Source organism: Cnephaeus nilssonii, assembly GCF_951640355.1.
Source record: "Cnephaeus nilssonii genome assembly, chromosome: 23".
Taxonomy (NCBI): domain Eukaryota; kingdom Metazoa; phylum Chordata; class Mammalia; order Chiroptera; family Vespertilionidae; genus Cnephaeus; species Cnephaeus nilssonii.
Genome location: NC_137094.1, coordinates 1,757,711 through 1,774,815, shown reverse-complemented (window position 1 = coordinate 1,774,815; position 17,105 = coordinate 1,757,711). Strand labels below are relative to the sequence as shown.

The following is a 17,105-nucleotide window of genomic DNA, read 5'->3' as shown; positions in this document are numbered from 1 at the left end:
CCCATAGAGGAGAGTGTAGACGTGTGTGGTGTGTGTGTGTGTGTGAGCTAGGGTCAGTTAGATTCTGCACGTCTTCCAAGGGGCTCCCTAACTGGGCAGTCCTAGACGGCGCAGCCCCGCGCACAAAGTGGACACTTCTCAGCGGCTGGTGCGGACGCGGAGACCACGCCATCTTGGGAAACAGAGCTGCCTGAGACACGGATCCTGGCTTCTGACACAAACAAGGACCCTGCAGCCACTGGGCACAGAGAACTGCTATCACAGCTTCAGACCAACAAACAAGAATCCAGACTTCTCAGCAGAATTCCCTGAGTCAAAGAGCCTACCCCACTCCCAGCAGGCGCGCGAGCGCCATAGTAACTGATAGACCCGCCCCTCCCCCAAGCTGCCAAGCTTTGGGCAGGGACGCGCTCCCCACTAGGGAATTTGGCGCGGCACGGGACAGAAGCAGCTCCCGGTCGGGGAAATCTGTCAGTGCGCACAGAGGGCTCCCCTTCTGGGAATTTGGCTTGCGGGTGACAGCTTCCCCTTCTGGGAATCTTAGAGCGTGCACAGAAGGGCTTCCCTTCGGGGAAGTTGGCGCGCAGGACGGACTCCGCCCCCCTTCCGGGACTTTGGGAGAGTGCACCACGGAGTCAGCTCACCTTCAGGATTTTAAGAATGTGCGCTCTAGCCGGTTTGGCTCAGTAGAGAGAGCACACACAGGATGCAGCTCCACTTCAGGGAATTTGGCACGCCGGACACAGCTGCCGGGGATCCCTGACTCACAGCGCATTCACACTAAGAGCCAGCGACCCCAATTGTTGGTACGTGCATACACAGGGACCCTGATTCTCAACGAGAAACCTCACAAGGCAACAGAGACTTTGACACTCGAGTCTTGGTGCAGACACAGGGAAACTCTGACTCCTGGCACATCCTAAGGATCTCATTTTCGGCGCATACCAACAATGTGGTGCAGACAGGGCCCCTGATTCCAAGTGTGCACACTAGACCACACAGAACACTGGGGACACTGACCCTGGGCAAGTCTGGTTCCCACCAACCAAAGGCAGCCACACGTCCTAGTGTCAGAGCACTCCAGTGAAACTCGGGTGGAGCGAAGTCCCCACAGCACACGGCCCAGGTCCACGCAAACGGAAACTTGAGCTTTCTGGTAATAGCCAGAATGCGGAAACGAAATATCTCACAGAGGAAAGAAAATGTGGAGTCGCCAAGAAAGGAAATTAGTGAAACTGAAGCTTGCAACATGACCGAAAAGGAGTTCAGAGTAATGGTCGTGGAATTTATACAATGGATGGATGAGAAAATCAACAACTTATGCAAGAATCAGGAAGAAATGAAAAGTGATATAGCTACAATCAAAAACACCATGGAAAGTTTCAACAGTAGACTACAAGAAGCAGAGGACCGAATTAGTGAGTTAGAAGATCAGGTACAGAAACAAGCTCAAGCTGAACAGCAATTGGAGAAAAAAATTAAAAAGCAGGAGGAAAGCCTAAGGGAGCTTCGGGACAACATGAAACAAAGTAACATGCGTATAATAGGGCTGCCAGAAGGACAAGAAGAGCAGCAGGGATTAGAAAATCTATTTGAAGAAATAATGACAGAAAACTTTCCGGATATGGGAAAGATAAAAGTTACGCAAGTAAAGAGAGTCCCAAGCAGGATCAACCCCAAAAGACCCACACCAAGACATGTCATAATTTCAATGGCAAATATAAATGATAAAGAGAGAATCCTAAAGGCGGCAAGAGAGAGACAGAGAGTTACCTACAAAGGAACACCCATCAGATTGTCAAATGATTACTCATCAGAAACACAACAAGCTAGAAGTGAATGGAAGGAGGTATACAAAGTGTTGCAAAGCAAAGGACTGAATCCAAGAATACTATATCCAGCAAGACTATCAATCAAAATTGAAGGGGAAATCAGGAGCTTTGCAGACAAAAAAAGCCTCAGGGAGTTTATCACCACCAAACCAGCAATGCAAGAATTGCTAAAGGGAATACTGTAAAAAGAAGAAATAAACAGGTAAGAAGGAATACAGACACAAAAATAGATATGACTGCAAACAAATACCTTTCAGTAATAACTTTAAATGTAAACGGTTTAAATGCTCCAATCAAAAGACATCGAGTAGCTGAATGGATAAAAAAACACGACCCATGTATATGCTGTCTACAAGAGACCCACCTCAGAACAAGAGACTCACACAGATTGAAAGTGAAGGGATGGAAAAATATCTTTCAGGCAAATGGAAATGAAAAAAAAGCAGGGGTAGCAATACTTATATCTGACAAAATAGACCTCAAAGTAAATGCCATAACAAGAGATAAGGAAGGCCACTTCATAATACTAAAGGGAGAAATCCAACAAGAAGAAATAATTCTGGTAAACATATACGCTCCCAATATAGGAGCACCCAAATACATAAAAAAACTCCTGGAGGATATCAAGGGAGAGATTAATAGCAATACAATCATACTAGGAGACTTTAATACCCCACTATCACCACTGGACAAATCCTCTAAACAAAAAATCAGCAAAGAAACAGCAATCTTAAATGACTCACTAGACCAGATGGAATTAATTGACATCTTCAGAACATTTCACCCCAAAGCCACAGAATATACATTCTTCTCAAGTGCACATGGGTCATTTTCAAAGATAGACCATATGCTGGGTCACAGGCAAAATCTCTTCAAATTCAAGAAGATAGAAATTATATCAAGTATCTTCTCAGATCACAGTGGCATAAAACTGGAAATCAACTACAATAAATACAATCCAAAGAAATCAAACACATGGAGACTAAACAGCATGCTATTAAACAAGGACTGGGTCACCAGAGAGATCAAGGAAGAAATAAAAAACATCATGGCAACAAATGACAATGAAAACACAACAATCCAAAATCTATGGGACACAGCGAAATCAGTCTTGCGAGGGAAGTTCATAGCTCTACAAGCCTATTGCAAAAAACAAGAAACAATGGTAATAAATTACTTAACCCTACAACTCAAAGAGCTAGAAAAAGAGCAGCAAGAAAAGCCCAGTGTAACCAGAAGGAAGGAAATAACAAAGATCAGAGAGGAGATAAATGACATAGAGACCAAAGAAACAATACATAAGATCAACAAAACCAAGAGCTGGTTCTTTGAAAGGATAAACAAGATTGATGGACCTCTAGCCAGGCTCACCAAGAAGCAAAGAGAGAGGACCCAAATAAACAAAATCAGAAATGAAAGAGGTGAAATAACAACAGACCCCGCTGAGATACAAAGGATTGTTACAAAATACTACGAACAACTCTATTCCATCAAACTGGACAACCTGGAGGAAATGGACATATTCCTAGAAAAATATAACCTTCCAAAAATCAATCAAGAAGAATCTAAACAGCTCAACAGGCCAATAACTATGGACGAAATTGAAGCAGTCATCAAAAAGCTTCCGGCAAACAAAAGCCCGGGGCCTGATGGCTTCACAGGAGAGTTTTACCAAACATTCAAGGAAGAACTAAAACCTATCCTCCTCAGACTATTCCAAAAAAATTCAAGTGGAAGGAACACTTCCAAGCTCCTTCTATGAAGCCAGCATCACCCTAATACCAAAACCAGATAAAGACAACACAATGAAAGAGAATTACAGAACAATATCCCTCATGAACATAGATGCCAAAATCCTCAACAAAATTCTAGCAAATCGGCTCCAGCAGTACATAAGAAAGATCATACACCATGACCAAGTAGGATTTATCCCAGGAATGCAAGGATGGTACAATATCCGCAAATCAATAAACGTGATACATCACATAAACAAATTGAAAGATAAAAATCACATAGTCATATCAATTGATGCAGAAAAAGCATTTGACAAAATCCAACACCCTTTCTTGATAAAAACTCTCAACAAGATGGGAATAAAAGGATCATACCTCAACATAATACAAGCTATATATGATAAACCCACAGCAAACATCATACTCAATGGACAAAAACTAAAACCATTTCCCCTAAGAACAGGAACAAGACAGGGATGCCCACTCTCACCACTCCTGTTTGACATAGTACTGGAAGTATTAGCCATTGCAATTAGACAAGAAGAAGAAATAAAAGGCATCCAAATTGGAAAAGAACAAGTAAAGCTGTCTTTATTTGCAGACGACATGATATTGTACATAAAAAATCCAAAAGACTCCGTCAAAAAACTAATAGACTTAATAAAGGAATTCGGCAATGTAGCAGGATACAAAATTAACGCCAAGAAATCTATGGCCTTTCTATACACCAATAGTGAACTTACAGACAGAGAGACTAAAAAGGCAATCCCATTTACCATCGCGCCAAAAAAATTAAGATACCTAGGAATAAACTTAACTAAGGAGGTAAAAGACCTATACACGGAAAACTACAGGACACTGAAAAAAGAGATAGAGGAAGACATAAACAGATGGAAGAACATACCATGTTCATGGATTGGTAGAATCAACATCATTAAAATGTCCATACTACCCAAAGCAATCTATAGATTCAATGCACTCCCCATTAAAATACCAATGGCATATTTCACAGACCTTGAAAGAACTCTCCAAAAATTCATCTGGAATAAAAAAAGACCCCGAATAGCCACAGCAATCCTGAGAAAGAAAAATAAAGTAGGAGGGATCTCAATACCAGATTTCAAGCTGTATTACAAAGCCACTGTTCTCAAAACAGCCTGGTACTGGCACAAGAATAGACATATAGATCAATGGAACAGAATAGAGAATCCAGATATTGACCCAAACCACTATGCTCAATTAATATTTGACAAAGGAGGCATGAACATACAATGGAATAAAGACAGTCTCTTCAATAAATGGTGTTGGGAAAATTGGACAGATACATGCAAAAAAATGAAGCTTGATCACCAACTTACGCCATACACAAAAATAAACTCAAAATGGATACAGGACTTAAACATAAGACGGGAAACCATAAAAATACTAGAGCAGTCCACAGGCAGCAAAATCTCAGACATATGCCAAAAGAAATTCTTCACTGACACTGCTCCTAGGGCAGTGGAAGCTAAAGAGAAAATTAACAAATGGGACTACATAAAAATAAAAAGCTTTTTCACAGCAAAAAAAAACCATCAACAAAACAACAAGAAGGCCCACTACATGGGAGAACATTGCAAATGGCACCACTGATAAAGGTTTAATCTCCAACATCTACAGGCAGCTTATGCAACTTAATAAAAGGAAGATAAATGATCCAATAAAAAAATGGGCAACAGACCTAAATAGAATCTTTTCAAAAGAAGACAGAAGGAAGGCCAAGAGACACATGAAAACATGCTCAACGTCACTAATTATCCGAGAGATGCAAATCAAAACAACAATGCGGTACCATCTTACACCTGTCAGAATGGCTATCATCAACAAATCAACAAACGACAAGTGTTGGCGACGATGCGGAGAAAAAGGAACCCTCGTGCACTGCTGGTGGGAATGCAGATTGGTGCAGCCACTGTGGAGAACAGTATGGAGTTTCCTCAAAAAACTGAAAATGGAACTCCCATTTGACCCAGTAATCCCACTCCTGGGAATATATCCGAAGAAACTAGAAACACCAATCAGAAAGGATATATGCACCCCTATGTTCATAGCAGCACAATTCACCATAGCTAAGATTTGGAAACAGCCTAGGTGCCCATCAGCAGATGACTGGATCAGAAAACTGTGGTACATCTACACAACGGAATACTATGCTGCCATAAAAAAGAAGGAATTCTCATCATTTGCAGCAACCTGGATGGAATTGGAGAACATTATGTTAAGTGAAATAAGTCAGTCAATGAAAGAAAAATACCACATGATCTCACTCATTTATGGATAATAAAGAACATTATAAAATTGAACAAAAAGATAGATACAGAGACAGTAAAGCATCAAACAGACTGTCAAATTACAGGGGGAAGGTTAGGGAGAGATGGGGGAGATAAGAGATCAATCAAAGGACTTGTATGCATGCATATAAGCATAACCAATGGACGCAAAACTCTGGGGGGTGAGGGCATATATGGGAGTGGGGTGGGGGGGGCAATGGTAAGATATGTACACATATAATACCTTAATAAAAAAAATTGAAAAGAAAAAAAAATAAAATATATTTACATTGAAAAAATAAAATAAAAATGTAATAATTAAAAAGGTGAAATTCGAGTGGGGAAAAAGAAAAAAAATTTAGTTTCTTAAGTAAAAGATGCAAAAAATAAAAAATAAAACATTAAAATTAAAAAATTAAAAAAAACATTTAAAATAAAAAATAAGAATAAAATGTGCAGTAGCGGAGGTCATTCACTTCCTCTATTGTTCTGTTTGGTATGCCTGTTTCCCATTCCGGGCTGTATTGCAGTTCCCTTCGTTCCACTGCAGTGTTGTAAGCCAGTCCTGATTTTTAAGCAGGTGGTGTCTTAATTTCTCGTAATTATTTTTTATTAAACCAGAGACAATTTGTGTTTCAGCCCCTGGGTGGCAGTGTTTCTGGATTTACTTCTGGGCCTCTCTAGCTTTTTTTTTTTTCCTTTGGCACTCACTACCGGTTTGTGGAAGTGTGCGCCTCAGAGCTGCCTCTCTGATGGTCACTCCCAGCTCCGCTCCCCAGGTTCCGGAGAAACAACTTCCCCCTGCAGTCTCTCAGGGTATTCCCCAACTGGGTTTTCCTATGTATAGGGCCTAGTAATCAGAATCAGAAAAAGCCCAAGTGTGCGGACAGTGGATCTCCGCGCAAGACTAAGCAGCCTACACTCCTTTGAAAAATTCTTAGTCTGACCCTCCTTGTCAGATCAAAGTGGGTTTCTTTTTAGAGATCCCTTCTGTTATCAGCTCAGAGGACCCCCTTCCACATTCACGGGTCACGGCAGCTCCAACAGCCGCGGATTTTTTTAGGCACAGACTTCCCTGGTCCTGCAGTTCCCACCGTTCACGCATTTCCCTCTCCCGCCGCCGGGAGGAGAAACCTCACCTTATCCCCGCAAAATCTGACCTTTTCTTGGTGCGGTGAAGAGTTCCTTTGAATCCGCGTGTTTGCGCAGATTAGGGACCGGAGTTCTGGTGCTCACAGCTGTTCAGTGTTTGCCGTTGTCACAGAAAGTCAGGCCTCCAATAAAACCCTTCTTCCTTTGCAAGATGGCGAGGTTTACTCCTCTGAGCCCGCAGCTCTGGGAGGGAACCCAGCCGCTGTGGGTGCTGCAAGGTTAGTGGAAACCCTGCCTAGCACTCCTCCACCTTCTCCCGGAGTTTAGCTGTCCCTTAGCTTGCTAACAGACACTCCCCGTGCGAATCTCAGCTGTTCTTACTCTCCGCCCCAGGACCAGTCTTCAGTTCTGTGTTTAGTAGTGTACTCAGAACTATAAGTCAGCTTTTGTCTCCCCCTACCCCACCCCGGTGTATTGGTGACACATAATCGTATTTCATGTGTGACAGTTTCAGTTTTATCCTTATGTCAAAGCTCACCAAGTAGTATGCGTTAGAAAAGTGCCCTTTGTTGCATGTCAATTCTCATTCCTGGGCGGAAGAGTCTTGCCTCAGTGGCAGCAAATACTGGCAAGCAGTAAAGACTACTGCTATCAGAACCAACAGGAATTCTGACTGGCTACAAAATACATATTCTGAGACTGATTACAGGATTATCCTTCCTCTAGCTTTGAGGTCTTCACTGTTGAGTAAATTTTGAGATGAACAAACTAGAAGGGCCAGGGGAATAAAAACACAAAAAACTGTTAGATTATGTTTTCCTGCCAATGACTTCAGCCACAGGAAACAGGTATGGAGGTCCTGAGAATGTCTGTACACAAAGATCACACAAGCCACAGACCTTTGATCATTTGTGGAAAACGTTCATAAGAAGCACTTTTCATCGAAGTCTGTAGTTTTTCCACTCACTATGAATACTATGTTTCTGTTCTAATGCTGGTTCCATCTAAACATCAGAGTTTCACAACAAATGATACCAGCATATGAAATTCTGTACATCATGGCACATGGCACCTTTCCAATATGTGGGGAGGATTTCTGCTAAACATTATTAGAAATATATAATAAATACTGTGACAGAGAATACAAGTCACATTGTTCACAGAACGACAGCAAAGTCCTCCTCTTCATGGAAAACATTGACCTCACCAATAAAAGAGGCACCAGATTGCAAATTATAACCACAAAGTAATGCAGTCTTTCTCTCAAGACCTTGGGCAGCAATACAAAAGAAGCTAACATTTGACAAAGAGGAATTTCCTGCTATCATGCTGTGCCTTCCAAAGCACAGAAAGTTTGGGAGCTCACCATATTTGTTTACTTCTACATGCTGACAGATCACAAGTTTTCTTTCAATTGTTGTATCGTAAACCAGTGAGTGAGACACAAGACGCCTTAATTAGCCAATTAATTAGGATGTGTTTATTGTGCTCGGCCCAGAGGGAGGTGTTACGTCCAGATCTCTGAGTGAAGTCACACATGAGGTTTTTCACATTTATACCTTTTGAGTTTCTCTATCTGGAGATTTTACAAAGGGCTCTGTGTATGTTATTGTTACAGACAGTTGTAACCTTGAATACATAATGAGTTAGTACTTGGTGTAAGAATATGGGATTGTCAGTATTAGTCTGTTACATTGCAAGGTTAGACACTTAAGTTTATCTTTTTATATTATTCCAACTAAAAACAAAGTCATTTAATAGAATAAGAGACTGTCTTAAAGGGACATAGTTTATAATGACAGAGTTTACAGGACAAGGGACTATGTAACAATAGCAGAGAATTTCAAACAGCAGTTTTTATACAAGATGGAGGTTACTATGCTTCACAATCATCCCAAGGAGTGAATAGAACCAACAAAACTAATGATACAAAAGGAAAAACAAAACAAAACACCTTTACAAAAAGATCATAAACCAGAGCAAAGGACAGCAAGAGGTTTGCATGTTAGTGGATTGGAACCTAAAACAATTCATCACAACATGATGTGAAAAGCACAGTTTCCCTAACAGATGAAGCACTTCTTGACTTAGGACAGGTGCCCTGGATGAAACCTGGTTCAGATCAATCCTCCAGTCATAGAGAAAGGAATGAAGATCCAGCCAGGAGCGCAGAGTATTCGTACTTTTCTGAAGCACAACTCCTGAACATGCAGGGGTTGTAAATGCTACATACTCTTCAGGTGAGGCAGTTGGTAGAGGTGAAATAGCTTCTGCACAAATACTCCCAGTGACATCAGTAGGCTTGTAGGCAATGCAGCTCCTTAGAGCCCCACTTGTACCTGAAACTTATGAGGACTCTAGCAGAGGGTATGTGCTGACAAAAAGGGGCTTATATATTCAGATAAATGTGTCTAAAACCTTCTCCTTCGGTGTTGTTATCCTGAGTGAGAAAGATAAAATACTCCCTGCCCAATTAAAGCTTTTCTCCTGTGTGAACTCTATGGTGTTTAATGGGGTTAGAGCTATCACTGAAGTACTTCCCACAATCACTACATTCCTAAGGCTTTTCTCCAGAGTGAACTCTGCGGTGTTGACTGAGGGCAGAACGTTGTCTAAAGGACTTTGCACAATCACTACACTCCTAAGGCTTTTCTCCAGTGTGAACTCTGTAGTGCTGAATGAGGGTAACTTTTTGTCTAAAGAATGCCCCACAGTCACTACATTGATATGGCTTTTCTCCCATATGATTTCGGTGGTGTTGAATGCTGGTGAGGATTTTCACTGAAAGAGAAGATTTTCACACATGAATCCCCAAAGAATGCTTTCTGTATAACAAATTCTGCTTGTAACTAAGTCAGGTGCAGGATATATTTTAACACTGAGAAACAATGCTTACAACAGAAGGGCCTTCTGGCTTGCTGGAGCTGTCTTAGAAGCCCTGATCTGTGCCTCTCCTTCCACAGATACACTCTGCTCAGAAGTTGCCACCTTTTATTCCATTGTATGACAAAAACCTAAAAACACAGCATGATAAGGAAATGAATGTTGTCGATGGTACCATGGGGATGATCTGATAGAAACATGTATTCTACATAACACACTGTTTCCATGCAATTGTCTGAAAGTAAGCAGCATGCAGGAAAGATTAATAAGAGGTTCCAGTGTCCCCGGGTCCAAGGACTAGAACAGATGTAAGACAGTCCCAGGACACCACAATTTCAGAGGTCATAATTTCAGGCAGGCAGGCAGAGTGGCTAGGGGCAATCAGGCAGGCAGGTGAGCAGTTAGCAGCCAGCAGTCCTGAATTGAAATAGGGATGCCTGACCACCAGTTTAGGCACAATTTGACCTTACTGGCAGTGAGACATCCCCCGAGGGGTTCCAGATTGTGAGAGGGTGCAGGCTGGGCTGAGGGACCCACCCCCCACCCCTGCCCCATACACACATTTCATGAATTGGGCCTCTAGTTGAACATAATCATTTGCTACTGAAATATCTTATCATATCCTTGTTCAGTGCCATCATTTTGGCAGTTTGAAACTAACCACAATAAGGGTATTTACATGAGGGAAATTAACAAAAATTATGAACTTAGACTTCATTTAATGTATTATTGAATGCTTAGACTTATAAAAGAGTGGTGTAGAATGTTAACCATGCATGTAAAACCTGTAAGTATAAGGTACATGTGGGTTTAAATAGTACATAGAATAAAAATTGAGAAAACCAGTTTTCTGTAGAGTATTCAAAACTTATCGTTCCATATAGCAAAGAAGTCAGTTGAGTTATAGAGGAATGAATGAAATTCAAATATATATCTCAGATTGTGAACTGTCCTCATATTGGTTAAATAAATTATTTTAAAATAGGCAAAAATTCTGAGCCAACATTTTAACAAAGGAGATAAAACAATATAAATAAATGCATGAAAAAATGTTCACCATCAAAAATTCTAATGGAACAGAATTAAAAGAAAAGCAATTTCACATATAGGCGATTCCAGGCCTCCTATCTACACTAAAAGAGAAACATGCAAATTGACCATCACTCCGCTACACCCACCAGCCAATCAGGAGTATGCAAATCAGAAGAACAAAGATGGCCTCCACCCAGCTGCACCAGGCACCGAGTGGCCAGGCAGGGCAAGACACCTGCTATGAGAGAGAGGGCGGGGGGGAGGGGTGAAGGGATCTAGAGGAGCGGCATTCCGGCCGCAGCACAGACGAAGATGGCAGACTCTGGTCTGAGTCTGCAGTGAAGATGGCAGACTCTCGCCAGACTCTGCAGCGAAGATGAAGAAGGCAGACCCTGGCCGGAGTCTGCAGCAAAGGTGGCAGACAAAATATCTGTGGCTTATACTGCATATAAGCAAAGAAGCAAAGGCCTGGTCCCAGGTGTCGTAGGGAAACCGGTGCTGGAAGCCAAGGGAAGGAAGGCCTATTGCACGAATCTGTTCGTGCAACTGGCCTCTAGTTTTAAAAGATTAACCATCACATGTGATGCCAGAGTTGAACAAAACTCTGGAGTGAATTTTTATATACTGCCTGGGTGGGAAGGCAAAGTGCATGAGCATTTTAGATCAGAGTTCTGCAAATGTTAAAATGTGAAACATTAGCCCTAGCCGATTTGGCTCAGTGAATAGAGAGTCGACCTGCGGAATCAAGAGTCCTGGGATCAATCCCAGTCAATTGCACATGCCTGAGTTGCTTTCTTGATCCCCAGTGGGAGGAGTGCAGGAAGCAACCGATCAATGAGTCTCTCTCATCATTGATGTTTCTCTCTTTCTCCCTCTCTCTTCCTCTCTGAAATCAATAAAAAATATACGTATATAAAAGTTTTTTTAAAAAATGTAAAATATTAACCTAGACTGCAAATGTTTGATTAGTAAAGATCTATAAAAATAAATGAACACAAATATTCCAGATTTATTTATAATACCCCAAATCTGGAACTAACCAATTTTATAGAGAGATCAGTAGATAAGTGCTTATCAATAGAATACAATACTACTCAGCAACAAAACAAATTCAATCGTCACATAAGCATTTGTATTTGATCTCAAAATATCTGTGGCATTAAGGAAATCAGTATTTGTAAAAAAGTATACAGCTTATACTGCATATAAAATTATGAAAAATATGAAATAATCTAAAGGATGGAAAATGAATGATTGCATGGAAGACTGGGAAAGTCAGAAAGAGAGATTATAAAAGGACAGAAGGAAAATGTAAAGTGTAGGAAATGTAGGAGTAGAGTTGTTGGTATAAAAAAATAATTAATATGTAAAAATATCAGAATAAACTCTGCTTCCACTGGGCACCTCAGCTGGGTGGGTGTCATCCAGTGCACTGAAACATCCTGGTTCAATTCCAGGTCAGTGCACAGCTCCTCCTGGGTCACCAGTAAGTGTAGTGCAGGGAGAGCTCACGTATGTTTATCTCTCACTCTCCCCCTTCCCTCCTCTTTTCCTAGAAATAAATAAATAAATAGATGGTATTTTTAATATTTTTTAAAAGCATAAGCGGTGTTGTTTGTGTACTCACAACTGAAAGTCTACTTTTGCCACTCCTTGAATACAGTGACAGATTTCACCTGTTGTGGTTTCAAAGCTTTATTTCTAGGTCAAGGCTGACAAAATAACACACATTAGAAAAGTTAACTTTCTTGCATGTCAGTGCTCATTTCCTGAGAGGAACAGCTTTGCCTCAATGGCAATAAATAGTGCCAAACAGTGAACACTACTGCCATGGAATCAACAGGAATGCTGACTGGTTACAAAAGACACATCCTGGGACTGATTACAGGATTATCCTTCCTCCAGCCTTGAGTTCTTACATATTGAGAAATGACCTTGAGGGGAACACCTTATAGAAACCAGGGGAATCCTCAAAACAATTAAATTATTTTCTCTGCCAATGACTTCAGCTACAGGAAAAGTTTTGGAGGTGCTAAGAATGTCTTTACACAAAGGACACAGCTATAGGCACAGGAATATTTTTGGATTTACGTTCAAGAGACATTTTCGATCTAATTTACTGCAGTCCCTCCCATCACTATGAATATAGTGTTTCTGTCTCAATAGTAGTTTAACCTCAGAGTCTTAAAACAAATATCACAAGACTATGAAATTTTGTACTATATGGCACATGGCTCCTTTGCAGTCCGTGGGGAGGAGTTCCTCTAAACCAGTGATGGTGAACCTATGACATGCGTGTCAGCACTGACACGCATAGCCATTTCTGATGACACGCAGCCACATGCTGAGGATGAAACATTTGCTGCTCCTGAGGATGAAACATTTGCGACTAGAGTCTTGGAGTTAGTTTTTTTCCTCAAAGTGACACACTACCCGAGTTATGCTCAGTTTTTTGTCGAAGTTTGACACACCAAACTCAAAAGGTTGCCCATCACTGCCCTAAACACTGCTGATACGTATGCAACACATACTGTGAACAGAACATAATTCCTTTTGTGAACAGAAGGACAGCAAAATCCTCCTCTTCTGGGTGACCACTGACCTCACCAACAACCAAGGTACTGGGATGTAAATTAAAACTACAAAGCCATGCTTTCTTTCTTTCAAGGCCTTGGGCAGCAACACAAGATAAGCAGGTTGTGGACAAAGAGTGATTTTCTGCCATCATGCTCTCCCTTCAGAAGCAGTGAAGATTTGACGTCCCCACAATATCTGTTCACATCTACATGCTGACAGATCACAACAGTGCTTTCAAATCATGGCATGCAGTAAATAGAACCAACACAAGGAAAGGTACAACAGAAAAAACACCTTTACTGAAATATCATAAACCAGAGCCAGTGGGGTTCAGATTGGTGAACTAGAACATAAGTCAATCATCACAGCACAATGTGAGAACCACCTTAAGAGAGACTATTTCTTTGCTGTAGATGAGTATTCTGGACAAACCCTGAGTCAGGCTCATTCCTGGTCAGAGAGGAAGGAATGAATATCCTGCCAAGAGTTCAGAGTATTTCTTTTTGTATTTATTTATGTATTTACTTATTTGCAAATCTGTGACTTTAAATTTTGCCAGTTGTTCCTTTATAAAAAAGAATTTTATTTATTTCAGAGAAGAAGGGAGAGGTAGAGATAGGAACACCAATGATGAGAGGCAATCATTGATCAGCTGCCTCCTCGATGCACCCCACTGGGGATCAAGCCCACAACCCCAGCATGTGCCCTTGACTAGAATCAAACCCAGGACCCTTCTGCCTGCAGGCCAACACTTTATCCACTGTGCCAAACTTCCTAGGGTGTGTTCAGAGTATTGAGAATTTACTCAAGCACAAAAGAGCATGCAGGGTTTGTGATTGATTCACACTGATCAGGTGAGCCAGGTGGTAGAGGAGAAATCACTTCAGCCATAAACCTCACAGTGACATCAATCACATAGTAGACCTGGGCAGGAAAGCCAGTGTAGGCAGCTCCTGAAAGCCTCACTCGTACCTGAAACTTGGGGAATCTAGCAGAGTGTATGTCCTGATAAAAAGGGATCAGATTAAGATAAAAGTGTATAATAGATTCTCCCTAAGTGCTGTTATTCTGGGTAAGAAAAAGGAAACATTCCCTACACATTTAAGGCCTATCTCCACTGTGAAGTCTCAGGTGTCTAAGGCTACATTATTTGGCAAAAGATTTCCCACAATCTGTACACTCATAAGCCTTTTACCCAGTGTGAACTTGCTGATATTTATTAACATTAGAGTTACTTCTGAAGGACTTCCCACAATCACTACACTTATAACACTTTTCTCCAGTGTGAATTCTCTGATGTTGGATAAGTTTAGAACTCTTGCTGAAGGAATTCCGACAACCTGTACACTCATATGGCTTTTCTCCATTGTGAACTCGCTGGTGTTTATTGACATCACACTTATATCTGAAGGACTTCTCACATTCACTACACTTATAAGGCTTTTCCCCAGTGTGAACTCTCTGATGGTGAATGAGTTTAGAACTATGACTGAAGGACTTCCCACAAGCTGTACACTCATATAGCTTTTCTCCAGTGTGAACTCTCTGGTGTCTATTGACATCACACTTATATCTGAAGGACTTCTCACATTCACTACACTTATAAGGTTTTTCTCCAGTGTGCATTCTCTGATGTTGAATGAGTTTAGAACTCTAACTGAAGGACTTCCCACAATATGTACACCGAAATGGCTTTTCTCCAGTGTGAACTCGCTGGTGTTTATTGACCTCAGAATTACTTCTGAAGGACTTCCCACATTCACTGCACTTATAAGGCTTTTCTCCAGTGTGAATTTTCTGATGTTGAATCAGTTTAGAACTCTCACTGAAGGACTTCCCACAACCTGTACACTCATATGGCTTTTCTCCAGTGTGAACTCGCTGGTGTCTATTGAAATAAGACTTATATCTGAAGGACTTCCCACATTCACTACACTTGTAAGGCTTTTCCACAGTGTGAATTCTCTGATGTTGAATCAGTTTAGAACTCTGACTGAAGGACTTGCCACAATCTGTACACTCATATGGCTTTTCTTCAGTGTGAACTCTCTTATGTTGATTGAGGTTAAAGATTCCTCTGAAAACGTTCCTACAATTGTCACAATCATAAATAAGTTCTCCAGAACAGACACCGTGACATTCAACAACTTTCTGTTTCTTGCTGGCAGCTTTTTCACATTCAGCCCACTGGTGATCACTATTTCCACTGAGATATTCTTGAGAAACCTCACTGCCACTATGTGGCTCCTCAGTGTTCTGAGAGGTCTGGGGCTGGAGAAGCTCTGAGGAAGAATGGACATCTTCCCTAACCTTCCTGTTGTTTGAAGGAACCTCTGATAAATAGAAGCTACACCTGGTAACAAATGAGGGACTGTCCATAGCTTCTTTCCAGGAGGTCTCTCCACTGACATCCTTCTGTTGCTGGTGAGGGTTTTCACTGAAACAGAGGTCTCTCACACATGAGTCACTGAAGAAGCATTTGTGCTCAAAGTATTCTGCTTGTAACTCAGTCAGGTGCAAAATATCTTTCAACACTGTGAAACACCGCTTATAGGAATGCAACTTCTGGATTGCTGGAGCTGTCTGAGAAGCCCTGACGGGTGACTCTCCTTGTACAGATACACCCTGATCAGAACAGGCCTCCTCCTCATCCTTTTTATGCCCAAAACCTGAAAACAGAAAAAAGGTGAGGAAATGAATGAGGACTGTGGTGACAGGGGGAAGTTCCATTACAAAAGTGTGTCGCTCATGACACCTGGGCTCCATGCAATTTTCAGATAAGAAGAGATGTGAAGGAAGCATTAATAAGATTCTTCTGTGAATTTCTGGGCCTCTGCATATCATAAAGGAAGGAAGACCACACCAGGAATATGACACTAAGATGGGAAGCACCACCTGGAAGAGAGGTAAGACTTCCAGCCCTTCCTTGGGCTAAGAGTATTCAGCAGGGCTTGCTGCAGGTGACATAAGCAAGCTCTGCAGAATTTTGCTTATGTCTTATTTCCAGAAAAATTCAATAAACGAGTAGCTGGTGTTTGAAACCTACTTAAGCATGTATGGGGAATTCATAACACATGTGTAATTCAGTGTTAAAGAATACAGCAGAGGCAGCAATGCCGAGGAGCAGATGATGTAAAAATGCCATAAAGGTTAACATAGCCTAAAGCCAGGAACTCACAGGTGAAATGACATGTCAGAAAGAGTAAAGTAGGTAAAAGATAAGGTAGAAATGTGGTGTAGCCAGTGGCACCTGCATCTGAACACTGATGGAAAAGAACTGGTACCTGGTATGAAGGAAGGTCTTACAAGAACAGTGCATGGCCGAAACCGGTTTGGCTCAGTGGATAGAGCATCGGCCTGCGGACTCAAGGGTCCCAGGTTCGATTCTGGTCAAGGGCATGTACCTTGGTTGCGGGCACATCCCCGGTACGGGGTGTGCAGGAGGCAGCTGATCGATGTTTCTCTCTCATCGATGTTTCTAGCTCTCTATCCCTCTCTCTTCCTCTCTGTAAAAAATCAATAAAATATATTTTTTTAAAAAAAGAACAGTGCATGGTTCATGAAAGTAAAGACTATAATCTGGCACAGATAGTCACCCAGGAATTTAGCTATAGGGGTAGAAATGGAAGCCATGGATCTGAATATAG

General features: G+C 41.4%; 1 pseudogene across 1 annotated transcript in view; it reads right to left on the bottom strand.

Annotated features, from left to right (window-relative positions):
- Positions 1-16,777, bottom strand: part of LOC307094698 (nicotinamide phosphoribosyltransferase-like) — a 53,517-nt pseudogene extending 36,740 nt beyond the window's left edge. Inside the window, exons 1-2 of the transcript in view lie at positions 16,765-16,777; positions 15,384-16,127 (exon numbers count right to left, since the gene is read on the bottom strand). The product of the transcript in view is annotated as a nicotinamide phosphoribosyltransferase-like (transcript). The remainder of the gene's footprint in view (positions 1-15,383; positions 16,128-16,764) is intronic.
- Positions 16,778-17,105: the final 328 nt, after the last annotated feature.